This window comes from Equus quagga, chromosome 16 (assembly GCF_021613505.1).
Source record: "Equus quagga isolate Etosha38 chromosome 16, UCLA_HA_Equagga_1.0, whole genome shotgun sequence".
Classification (NCBI taxonomy): Eukaryota; Metazoa; Chordata; class Mammalia; order Perissodactyla; family Equidae; genus Equus; species Equus quagga.
In genome coordinates, this window is record NC_060282.1 from 30478737 (window position 1) to 30492205 (window position 13469).

Sequence of the window (13469 nt, forward strand, 5' to 3'; positions counted from 1 at the left end):
AACAGTAAGAAGAAAGTTCAGGTACATATGGAAGAGATTGGATGGATAATGAGAGTAGAGGGAGACAGTAATCTTCTGAGAGAGGAAGAAAGTGGAATAATAGGAGGTTTCTATAAAATTCATTTATTCCACAAAATTTATTGACTCCTTCCTATATCCAGGTTTTTCCCTCTGCTGAAATACATGAGTGACCGTAAGCAGACAAATGCCTTAATCTCATGGAACTTACATCCTAGTGGGGAAAGCAGACAACAAATAAATGAATAAAAAAAAAATGTCAGGTGGAGATAAGAGCTAAGAAGAAAAATAAAGCAGAGAAATAGACAGACAGTAATGATAAGAGGGTTGTTGGAAGATGATACTAATTTAGTTAGGTTAGAAAAACAAGCCTCTCTCATAAGTTGACATTTGAGAAAAGACCTGAATGAAGTTACGGAGCGAGACTGCAAACAACAAGGAGATGAGTTTCCCAGTCATAACGAACAGCAAGAGCAAAGACCCTGAAGAGGGAACATACTTTGAGTGATTAGAAACAAGGAGGGGGCTGATGTGGAGCAGAGTGAATGTGGGGAGAGGGCTAGAAAAGGAATGAAAGAGCTTGGAGGGATGAGTACAGGTTGATCATGTAGGTGTTTGAGAAAAGATGTCAAAGTTTGAAGTAGCTGTTACGGGAAACAAAACAGCATGTTGACTTAGGACGAATGAAAGCACTGACAGACAGCATCAAAAGCCCAGCTGAGGTTAGAGATTAGGAATTTTTAATGATGCTGAACTAGGAAGTTGTTAAGAGCAGAAAATGCTTAGATTAACTCAAAGCTAGGGCTTCATATTGTGCGATAACAGAAAGAAAACAAGGCAAGAGATTTGAGAATTGTGTCAAGTGAATGATTCAAGTGATAGGCCCTGGGGTATATAGGTAAGAGAATAAAGTTAGAAGAGATCACATAGTTTGGGGAAAAATGAAATTGTATCTTTATATAGTTGCAGAGTAGGTGTGCAGAGAAGAGAAAAATGACAAAGCCTGATTTGTGGTCAGAGAGTGACACATTGGATATTAAGAGGTAGGCAATACATAAAGATACCATATGACCCAGCAATTCCACTCCTAGGAAGATACCCAAGAGAAATGAAAATATATGTCCATACAGAAACTTGTACATGAATATTTATAGCAACGTTATTCACGTTAGCCAAAAGGTGGAAACAATGCAAATGTCCACCAATGGACAAATGGATAAACAAAATGTGGTATATCTATAAAATGGAATATTATTTGGCCATAAAAAGGAATGAAGTACTGATACACACTACAGCATGTATAAACCTTGAAAACATTATGCTTAAAGAAAAAGAAGCCAGTCTCAATACTACATGATTCCACTCACAGGAAAGTTCAGAATAGGAAAATCTATATAGACAGAAAGTAGATTAGTGATTGCTCATGGCTGAGGGGTTGGGGAATGGGGGTACAGAAGCATGATAGCTAAAGCATACAAGTTTGCTTCTTAAGGTGATGAAAATATTCTAAAATTGACTTGTTGTGATGGTTGCGCTTGCCTGTGAATAAACCAAAAATAAATTGTACACTTTAAATGGGTAAATTTTGTGGTATGTGAATTATATCTCAATAAAACTGTTAATAAAAAAGAAGTAGGCAATAAATGGGACCATGATGAAGACATGGAAGTGGGCTGCTAAACTGGGATGGAAATGAAGGTCAAGGAACTTGAAAACTAAGATATGGAATGAGACATCTACATAGACATTGACATAGGATGATATGGGATTAAAAGAGACAGAGTGAGTCAGATGCCAGAATCCTTAGTGAATGTAGGAGAGTCACTAGGATTTCAACAGACGTCAGTGATAAGCAGAAAGGGTGGCAGTGAACTATATGTCATTGAGCTACAAAGAGATGGTGTTTGTTGTTTGTCTTTGTTAAAACTTTTTAAAAAACATATAGTTTCGATGTCAATCAGAAGTAATAAGAATGCATGGTAACTTACACAGGTGTGAGAGTGGGATAATAAACACCCTCCACTTGAGAGAGCTGCAAGGTCTCAAATGTCCCCTGCTTCAATTAATGCAAGGATGAACCTAGAGCATTTGGTGAAAAATTCAGGCTCCTTCAGGAGGATTTTCTCTCTTCTTTCCTTAGCTTTTTTCTCTCCTTGCTTCTTTTTTGGAACAAAAAAAGTTCCAAAGGCTATAAAGAATTTAGCACAGAGGAAAATAATAGAAAGATGAGTTGGAGTAGGGGAAAGGGGAGGAAACATTGAACTTAACAGAGATGATGATAAATGAGACAAATACTTGAAGTAACTCGTATTTTGAATGGTGCCAAAGGATGACACGGAGGAGAAGAATGAAGAGATTCACTGGTTTTGAAGTAGCTTGAAGTTCTGGAATGAACAGACTAGATAATGCTTGATATCTGTGGAATGGCAAAGCTAGATCTTTTTTTCAGCAACTGGCTCGTGCCTGGACTCTGTTAAGGCACAAAATGTGCCGTGCACTGGGCCATTCACTGGGATATCAACATAAATAAAACACAGTCCTGCATTTAAAAAACTCCCTGGTTATTAAGGCAATAAGCCACAATGGATAAATCTGGAAGGCATTTTCAAAATTTTTCATTAAGTTCTACTTTACATTCAATGAAATGCACAAATCTTAAGTGGAGTTTTTCGATATTTAGCCATGTTGTTGTATGTATCAGTAGTTCATTTCTTTTTATTGTTGTTCCATTGTATGAATATATCTGGTTTATGTAATCATTGTTCTCCTGTTGATACATGCCTGGGTTGTTTCCAATTTGGGGCTATTACGAATATAGTAGTTCTAAACATTCAAGAACAAGTCTGTGGATGGATGTTTCCAGTTCTCTTAGGTAAATAACAAGGAGTGTAGCTGAGTCATAGAGTACATATATGTTTAACTTTTTAAGAAATCGCCAAACTATTTTCCAAAGTAGTTGTACCATTTTGTACCCCCACCAACCATGTAAGAGAGTTCCAGATGCTCCATATCCTCTAAACGCTGAGGTATTGTCAATCTTTTTTCAATGTGTTTTAATTTGCGTTTCCCTGAGGATTACTGATGTTGGGCAGTTTTTAATGTGCTTATTAGTCGTTCGCATTTTTTGTGAAGTGTTTGCTCAAATATTTTGTCCAATTTTTATGCAATGATATGCCTTATTATTACTGAATTATATGAATTCTTTATATACTTTGACTATAAGCCCTTTGTCAAATGTACTTGTTATAAATATTTTCCCCTAATCTGTTTATTTTCTTAACAGTGTCTTTTGATGAACAAAAGTTTGTGATTACAATTAAATCCAACGTATGGTTTCTTTATCCTTTCTCAAAATCTTAGCCTACTCCATGTTCATGAAAATATTTTACTGTCTTTTACTCTACAAGTTTTATAATTTTAGCGTTTACTTATAAATCTATGATGCATTTCAAATTAATTTTTGAGTACGGATTGAGGTAGTAATTGAAGTGTTTTCTAATTTGGATATTCAGTTTTTCTTGCACCATTTGTGAAAAGATTTTCCTCTTCTCATTGAATTGCTTTGATGCTTTTGTTGAAAATTATTTGATCATACATGTGCAAGTCTATTTCTAGATTCTATATTTTAATTTGTCGGTTATTTTACTCATACCACACTGTCTTTACTACTGTAGGTTTAAAACATATCTTGAAGTCAGGTATGTCTAATTTTGTTAAAAGATATTTTGGACGTTCTAAGTTCTTTGCATTTCCAAATACATTTTAAAATCAGTTTGTCTATATTCTTTAAAAGCCCACAGGGAATTTAGATAATTTGTGATTATATTGAATACACACACACATATATATGTATAAAATTGGGGGGAGAATGGAATATTGAGTCTTCCAATCAATAAATATAGTATTTCTTTCTACTGCTTAGGTCTTTTACCTTTTCTCTCAGTGCTGTTTTGTAGTTTTCAGTAAAGCAATATTTTGTGCAACTTTTGTTAAATTAATACATTAGTAGTAATGGTTTCAACACTATTGTAAATGATATTTAAAAATGTTTTAACTTCTAATTATTCATTGTCTAACATATTTGAGAGGAAAAACTGGTGGAGCTTAGAAGCGCTATGTACAGGAGTTGGGAATGGGAGTTAAGGCAGCTGGGAGGAAAGTATCAAATTCTAAGTCTATGCCTCTACATCCTGGGGATCAGAAAAATCTGCTGGTAAATTCTGAAACAAGTTGATTTAGGATAAAAAAAATTGTTTTTTTCCCTTATACTTTCCTTCTTCTGGTTTTGGTTGGTGTAGATTCTCAGAATATCTATAGATATTTTTGTAAAAATTGAGAAGAGCAATTCCTTCTGCAGGAAATAATGATTAAACTTAAAATCTTCTACAAAACAACACTTCAAAATATTGAGACATGATACAACTAAGAACAGTTTTTATATGACACACCAAACTGACCTGGTTGCTCCATTCACCCAGGGCACAAGGCTGGCTCCCTGTGTTAAGTATATTGGTAATACTCAGAGGCTTAGCATAAGAACAGAAAATTATTAGCAAGCAGAACCTAACAGATGCCATGCCCTATTTTGAGTGTGTATTTGTACTCTCCATCACCTAATACTCCCAGTGATTGAGTGCATCCTGTAGAAGAAATTTTTATTTGAAAACTCAGCACCAACCTTATTATAAACAACTGGAGCGGCATTAAATGCTTTGGCAGGCAGAAATGAGCATAGAGATTTTATGCTCCTGAGTATGATGAGTAATTTTTGCTAAATATAAGTTGCTATGTTAAATCAATATGCTGAGTTTCCAGCTATTGAGAACATGTATCCTATTAATTGATCAGGAGAATTTCCCAGAAAATTCTGAACATCTTTTTTGAGAACTCTGCTGTCTACCACTCTAATGATCTTTCATCAGGTCCATTTTCTTTGGACAATGATGTAACACAGAAATTTATTCAACTCCCTACATCTGGATAGAAAAGCAGGGAATCTAGGGTTAACAGATCAGCTCTAGGACACAAAAATGAGGCTTATAGTAAGGCAAACAGATTTAGAAAAGGAATGAAAAAAATGTGAAAATAGAAAAAGATGAGAAAAGCAAGGTAAGATGTTTTCTGAGTGAATAGAAATTTGCAGGTTCTAAAATTCCATCAAGCATGGCCATGCTGGTTGAGCAAAGATCTTTATAATAACACATGGTTATATTATTATCCATCCCCTACTTTCTCTGATAAATTAGTTTCAACTCTGGCTGAACAAATGGATCATATCAGAACTTTTCAAAATTTCAGATTCCCAAGCCCAACATAGACTACTGAATCAAACTCTAGGAAGGCGGGTCCTGATGGTCTATGTGTTTTTAAAAGGTCTCCAAATTAAATGAAGGTTATTTAAAATTATTAAGAATCATAGAAATAAAACTATTGTGTTTAGCTATGGAGGCAACCACTGAAGGACTGAATAGTGAAACAGTGAAAAGTGAATTCTTCTGGGGTGCGATTCTACACGCAGACGCGTAGGACAAGAGATTTACTTCTCATGTTCTAGCTCTCTACACAGTTTGATTTTTTTTCACCATGAGCACATATTATTTTAAATAATTTTTAAAAACAATTAAAATTAAAAATAAAGCTTGGGGCCAGCCCTATTGCCTAGTGGTTAGGTCCAGGGGGCTCCCCTCCCATGGCTCTGAATTCGTGGGTTCAGATCCCCAGCATAGACCTATGCCACTCATCAAGCCATGCCAAGGCAGTGACCCAAATACAAAATAGAGAAAGATGGGCACAGATATTAGTTCAGGGCCACTCTTCCTCAAGCAAAAAAGTGGAAGATTGGTAAGAGATGTTAGCTCAGGGCCAATCTCCCCCACCAAAATAAATAAATAAATAAACAGATAAAGTTCACCGGGTGACTCTAAAAAAGAGGGAGATTTGGGAAAAATTTCTCTAAGATGAGTTTTAAAGAAGTGAATGGGACAAAACAAATAAACGATGCAAAGATTTGCCCATAGGAAACTCAACTGTTAATTCACAAACACCCTCTCCCTCAGGATGGGTATTTAGCTCTCATGACTAGTATGGCCATACTAATTGTATAAATATCTAAATATTTTCCTGCCAATTGGTAATATGACCTTTCCTCTGATACCTAAGACCCTCTCAATCTACCCAGTTTCCAAAAACTAAAAAGTTAATGCCATACCAGGTATAGCAAGATGTCTCCAGGATGCTGCCCAAGACCTCTGACTGATGTCTGTTTGGACCGATCAGGGCCTCACTGGATGCTCAAAAATACAAATGGTAGCCCTGCTTTCCTTTTATCCCTACAGACTGATGGTTAAGTTAACTGTATGTGCTAAAGCTAACTAAGTTTTTTATTCCATAAAAAAATTGAGGAAGTCTGCATACATTTAAAGCTAAAGCTTACACAGTTTGACATTCTGGAGGTGCACAACGAAAGGAAGGAATAAATGAACACATGAATGAATTATTCAATGCACAACATAAAAGAACTTTATCTGAACTGAGGAAACCACATTTTCTTTGAAATATTGGTATCCAAAAGTAGAACAAAAAGCAAGACAATCGTGGAGCCAGTTGTCTTGATTGTGTTAATAAAAGACTGAGTCTTTTTTTGGTCTGTGAAGGACAGTGCCAGGGTCTATATAACAAATTGCTACTGTTTAAATCTTCAGAGCCTTGCCAATGAGTGCTTCAGCAGTCTACTACAATGCACAGCAAGAGCGATTGCCAAAGGGTCAAAGAGCATCCCAGGGGGATTCAGACATATATGCAGGCCCCAGCCCAGCCTGCCAGCTTGACTCCCCGCCCCCACTCTATTGATCATGACGGGGAGCCTTGATTTTTACGGCATTTATTTGACTTTGTAAAGTTAAGTTTTAGAAAGACTAGCAGGCTCATGCCAAAACTGAAATGTTTTCTATTTTAGTCAGAAGGCAATGCCCCAAAAGATTTTTATTCAGGCAGTTGAAGATACAGGTGAAGGAGAGAAACATTTTTTAGAGACTGCTGGGGCTCCTTGAAAATCTAGTTGCTTTGGAAGTATTCCTGTGGTTCTATATGGCATTAGGGGGCTTTAAGGGGTATAAGGTAACTTCAAGCAGTTCTAACTCAATTTCTTTGTCCAATAATGTTCATTTACTACACTCTTTTGCTGCAAACTGTGTTTGTGAGATTCCCCCAAGTAAGCTGTGAGTTCCTTAAGAGCTAAGAAAATGTCTTCCATCTTTATATCCACTGCAACTAGCACTGGTGTCTGGCACACAGAAGTTATTTGACTAAAGTTTTTGGAATTGAATGGAATAAAGTGAAAGTGAAAGGGAAGAGGATAAGAATGATATTTAGGAAATTAATTAAATTTTTTGCCTCTTTTTGATTTTTTAAGTGGGATAATATCTGTAATCTCATCTCATGACAAAGCATAATTTCATAGGAATATCTTTTGGAAAATACCTTAAATCTTTTAGACAAAAGATTTTGGTAGGCAGAATGCTCCCCCTGAAAGACGTCCATGCCCTAATCCCTGGAATTTGTGAATAAATCACATGGCAAAGGGGCTTTGCAGAAGTGACTGAAGTTACAGGGAGATTATAAGTTATTATCCACTTTGGCTGAATCTAGTCACATGAACCCTTACAAGCAAAGAACTTTATTTGGCTGAAGTCAGAGACATTCAAAGTGTTAGAGAGACTCAACTTACCATTGCTGGAGAAGCCCACATGCAAAGCATAGCGAGGTACCTGGGCAGCTCTAGGAGCAAAAACCAGCCCCTGTCTGACACCTGCAAAGAAACAGGAACCTCAGTTTTATGAACCCAAGGAACCGAATTAAGCCAGTGACCTGAATGAGCTTGGAAGTGGTTTCTTCCACAGAGCCTTCAGTTAGGAAGGCAGCCATGTAGGCAACTTGATTTTAGCCCAGTAAGATATGTGTCAGACTTCTTTTCTTGGTGGTTTGTTTTTTTTTTTTTTTGGAAGATTAGCCTTAAGCTAACATCTGCTGCCATTCCTCATCTTTTTGCTGAGGAAGACTGGCCCTGAGCTAACATCTGTGCCCATCTTCCTCTACTTTATATGTGGGATGCCTGCCACAGCATGGCTTGACAAGTGTGGTGTGTAGGTCTGCACTCAGGATCTGAACCAGTAAACCCCAGGCTGCTGGAGCGGAACATGCAAACTTAACCTCTGCGCCACCGGGCTGGGCCCTGGTGTCAGACTTCTGACACAAAAAACTATGACATAATAAATAGGTTTTGTTTTAAGTTGCTAAAGTTTTAGCAAATTGTTACAGCAGCAATAGAAAATTAATACAATGATGCAGTGACTGTATAATTCTCCCATTTCTAAATAATTTGGAACTTAAAAGTTTAATTGCTCTTACTGTAATGAGTGAAATAAGTGAATTGCCATATTTTGGCCTCCTCTTTGTTTTGAAAAGCACGTGAGTTCTTAATGAATTCATTTGTTCAACAAATACTTATTGAGAGTCTATATGTATCAGGTACTGAGAAATGGTCTGTGAATGATGATATCAATATAGGTTACACCAACTACTTTAGGAGAAGAATTGGAAGTGATTAGATTATTTAGTGCTCAAGTAGTTTATCTGTAAAAAAAAGGAAATGTTACTAACATTAACCATATACGTAAGCTAGACTAGCCATATTATCCCTCTGGATATAGTTTATGGTAAAGTGAAGGAGGGGCAATGAAACAGTGTTTCCCAGTGTTCTCTGGCATACTGGTGCACCTGGGTATGTTAGAAGTATTGTGTTGGGGCTGAGGAGGAAGAGAAAAGGGTTCTGTGATCAGAAGAGGACTTTTATAGACTCCCACTACCCCTTCCACTTACCTACCAATATCTGCCCCCACGAACTCTGCCTTCCTACCTGTTACCATAAATGAACTGTGTGCTGCCATCTAAAGCCAGAACCTTACTTGTGCCTATAGGAAATTGTGTAGCAAGTCCCCCCTCGTCTCCATCATCAGTTTCTCACTCTTCTGGATCATTGTCATAAGAATACAAGTATATGAGTATTTCTTACATCTTAAAGGGAAAATAAAAAAACTCCCCTTGGCCCTACTTTCCTCCTACCTTCTCTTTGATGCCATTTGCAACAAAACTCCTTGGAAGACTTGCTATACTTATCTCCAATTAGCCCTCTTCCAGTTTTTTCCTAAACCCACTTCATAAGGGTTTTGACTCCATCATTCTTCCAAAATTACACTTGTCAAGGTCACCGATGATTCCACATTGCTAAATCCAATGTTTAATTCTCAATCCTTATGTTACTTGGCCTGTTAGAAGCATTTGACGCAATTGCCACTGTGACCTGCTTGAGCTAGTGTCATCGTTTGTCCACCAGGACACCATATTCTCCTGGTTTAGCTATCTCCTTGGCTGCTTCTCAGTCTCCTCTGCTGGTTTGTCCCCTTCTCCCCAGCCTCTTGATATTGGAGGCTCCAAGGTTTACTCTTCCACTCATTTCTGTTTTTTACTGACACAATCTTGATGACCTCTTCAAGTTTCATGTCTTCAAATATAATTGACATGTTGATTGCTTCCAGATTTGTATCTCCAGTTAAGCTCTCCCTCCTGAACTTCTGACTGATACATTTGACTGCCTTCCCAGCATCTCCAGGTTCCATGTCTATGAAAGATCAACAAACCCAAAACCAAATTCCTGATCTTTCCCTGAAAAACTAGCTTTACATAGAGCCTTCACAACTCAGTTGATGAGAACTCCATCCTTTGAGTTCCTCAGGCTGAAATCCTGGAAGATATCTTTGACACTTCTCTCTCTCTTTCATACTCCCCATGTAATCTGCTAATTCTCTTGGTTCTACATGCAAAAAAGTTGCACCACTTGCACCATCTTGACTGCTATCCTCCTAGTCAAGATCACAATGATCCCTCACGTGGATTACTGCAATGGACCCCTAATGAGTTTCCTTGTTTCTGTCCTTGCAACTCTATAGTCTATTCTCAACACAGCAGCCAAAATGATCTTTTTACAGCTTAAATATGTTCAAGTTATTTCTATGGTCAAAACCTTTCAGTAGCTACCCATTTCACCTAGAGAAAAAGCCGAAAGCCTTCAATGGCCTGCAAAAAACTCCAGGAGCTATCCTCTCTCATCTCTTCACCTGTGTCTGTCCCTTTTGATCATTTTTCTTCAGTCACAATGGCCCCCTCACTTTTGTTTGAACATCAGACCTGCTCTTGCCTTAGCCTTGGTTGTTCTCTCTGACTGAAATGCTATTCCCCCAAGTATCTACTTGTATAATTCCCTTACCTCTGTCAAGTCTTTGTTCAAATGTCATCTTCTCAATGAGGGCTTTCTTGACCACCACATGAGATACTGAATGAAGTCTGTTCCCATCCCTGCACGAACTCTCTTAATTCCCCTTACATGCCTCTAATTTTTTATAGCATTTATCATTTCTATCATATTTTATAAATTACTTATCCTTATGTTTATTGTTTATTCCTCACCTCAAGCTTCCAACATGCAAGCCTCATGAGGACAAGATTCTTGGTCTATTTTGGCACTGATCTATCCCAAGTACCTCTGACAGAGCTTTGCACATAGTAGGTACATAATAAATATTTGTTGAATGAATAAAATATATATTCAAAGTTAATTGGGTTTGCTTACTGAAGAATTTCTCAAGGCCTTTAATATACTGATGAGATCTGAGAATCTCCCAACCAAATATAGTGTGCAATGTTTTCCACACTTATTTGGCCACAGAACTCATTTGTTACATAATACCTACTAACGTCTCACAATACTTGGATTCCACAGTTTTTAAAAAAAGCTACATCACATAATTTTTTAGGTGCCTTCTATCTATAAAATGTATTCCACCAGGAAACGTTTTGCAATCTTAAATTGCTAGGCATGCCCTGTCGGTGCTATTTGTTAACTGATTTACTCTACTTAGAAAGAGGTAATGCACTTTCCAAGTGGCACATAAGGCCATCCAGTCAGAGATGCGAAGTAGATGAATTTTACCTTCACTTGTCTCTTTTGTGCACTTTCCTCCTGCTTTCAGTGCATTTTACTTCTGAAACCTGCAATGCTCCAATTAGTTATAGAGTTTTCAGGCCTGTTAGAGACTCTTAGAAATGATAACATATTCTTGTCATATTAAAAATGAAGAAACCTAGGCAGTGAAGGGATTTTTCCCAGGCTCTCACTGTTGGAGCCCCATGAAGCAGGCCCAATTAATACGGCCCACTACGTCCAGGATAAATACAGTAGCGTATTATGTATTATACTCCAAACTTACCCAGTGCATTTTTCGCTTGTTATCAGACACTGTACCAAAATCCTTTTCTGATCCCTCCCTTCATAAATATCTAACAACTTCACTCTGATTATGACACTAATTACATATTAGCATCTCCTCTTGGAGATGCTATATTACCTCTGGGTAATTTATAGCACTTTAAATATGAAAAACTAATTCTCAAATTTCTACAATAACACATGTTCCGACTAATTAATATGATCTTTGCCACTACATCATTTTTAAAGACATGTAATTACTTCTTTCATTTTAAAGAAAAAAGAAAAAATTTCTCCTGGCCCAACTTCTCTCTCACCTTTTCTTTGGTCTCATTGTTAGCTAGACTCCTTAGAAGAGTTGCTATAGTCCATGTCTGCTCGGTTCTAGCCGAATGGACACACCTGTCTTCGGATATCTCAAAATCAGGAGTGTTTCCAACATTTGCTTCTCAAGATGCTGATCCTTTCAATTAATCTACTAATTTTCTAAACATTGAAGATAACTTAGCTGAACGTGTTCTTAATTCCAACTCCCTTGGGAAATATTTTAAAAGAATATCAGGGGGAAACATGAAGAGGACTGAGGAATTGTTGCTGTGGGAAATTGATTCCTTGTAGAACATTCTTTTGTTTAAGAAATGCTTTTGCGCCCCTATTTGCCTTTTGGGGAGTCTGGGAAAGAGAAATGAACAAAGTTTCTGTTTTTAAGGATTGTCCCAGCTAGTGGAGAGGGATAGAAAAATAAACAAATAGCTAAGTGGTGCTAAATGCTACAAATAAAGATAAAAAAGATGACATCCTTGGAAGATCTGAGAATCCATTTAGATTAGGCGCTCAGGGATGGCTTAGGAAGTGTCTTTAATCTGGATCCAAACAAGATAGCAAGTCTCTTAAAAGAGGTGAGGGAAAAGCTCTCCAGGAGAGAAGAGGGTTCTTCAAAGGCTGAAAGTGGGACTAAACTGGGTGCCTTCAAGTAAGAGAAGAAAGGAATGAGACTGTAGCTTGTGAATAAAACAAAACACAGTGAGAAATGACGAGAGTGGTCAGTGGAGGCCAGACCCAGTGGGACCTGGAGGCCAAAGAAAAGAGTCTTTTATTCTTAGTGGATTAGGAAGCCATCAGAGAGTCTTATTCAGGTAAATGATATGGTCTGATTTCTTTTCTTCGAAAAAGAAATTGCTCTGGCTTCTGTGGGGAGACCAGATAGCAAATGGGAGGGGTAAGAGGAAGTTGTAGGAACTGGAGTTTGCCCAGCACACCTCCAAATACATCATGAAGATCTATTTTCTCTGTACGTAAGATTTTCCTGAGTACACCTAATGAGAGGCTTGAGTAAGTGTAAGTAATTTTATCTTGTTCTGCTTTTGTCTAAAACATTAAGCACTCATTTTGAAAAGAAATTGGATTTTCTTGTAATGAACATAATAATGAGTAATTTTTTTGTTTCTGGAAAGAAAGGAAAGGATATAATGGTCTCTTAATTTTGTATATCAGGCTCCCGACGTACTTAAATCACCATCATTATCACTACTGCTCTCATCTCACAGACTTAAAGTTGCCCAGGAATACATAGCACTGTGTGTACCTAACCCTACAAAAGTCCAACTTCACTTCATAATATGTCCTGGGAACCCTGGAAGGTTCTGAAGATACTGAAGTAAATAAGGCAGAGTCTCTGCTCACACAAAGTTCAGAATTCAGGCATGGAGACAAGACTGTAAACCAATAACTGGACTAGAACATGTGTTTTGGGAAACATGATGAGGAAATAAACATTTGCATGCGGTAGAGAGGGGTTGAAAGCTTGTTTAGGGAGGATTATTGAGAAAATGAGATATTTGAGCTCTACTCAAAGAGCAGCAAACAAGGGTAGAAAGAATGGAACCTTCCCTGGAAGGAATCACAAAGCAAATCATGGAGACTTTGAAAGTGCAAAGTGTGTTAGGGAAACAGCTAGTCCTACTGTGGGGCTCTGGCTCAGACCTGCTTCACCACGCTAAAGAAAATCAGCTGTATTGTTGCAAAAGTAAGTTCACAGTGAAATAGTTTCACAGTGTCTAAAACAGGAAATTCCTTCCTTCACTTTAAGATGGTTCCTATTTAGTTGCTTCAAAAATTGAATTTAATAATT

At 37.5% G+C, this 13469-nt stretch overlaps 1 pseudogene; it reads right to left on the minus strand.

Moving 5' to 3' along the window:
- LOC124228185 (39S ribosomal protein L13, mitochondrial-like) overlaps positions 1-9692 on the minus strand; it is a 29840-nt pseudogene extending 20148 nt beyond the window's left edge.
- Between the last annotated feature and the right edge of the window lie 3777 nt (positions 9693-13469).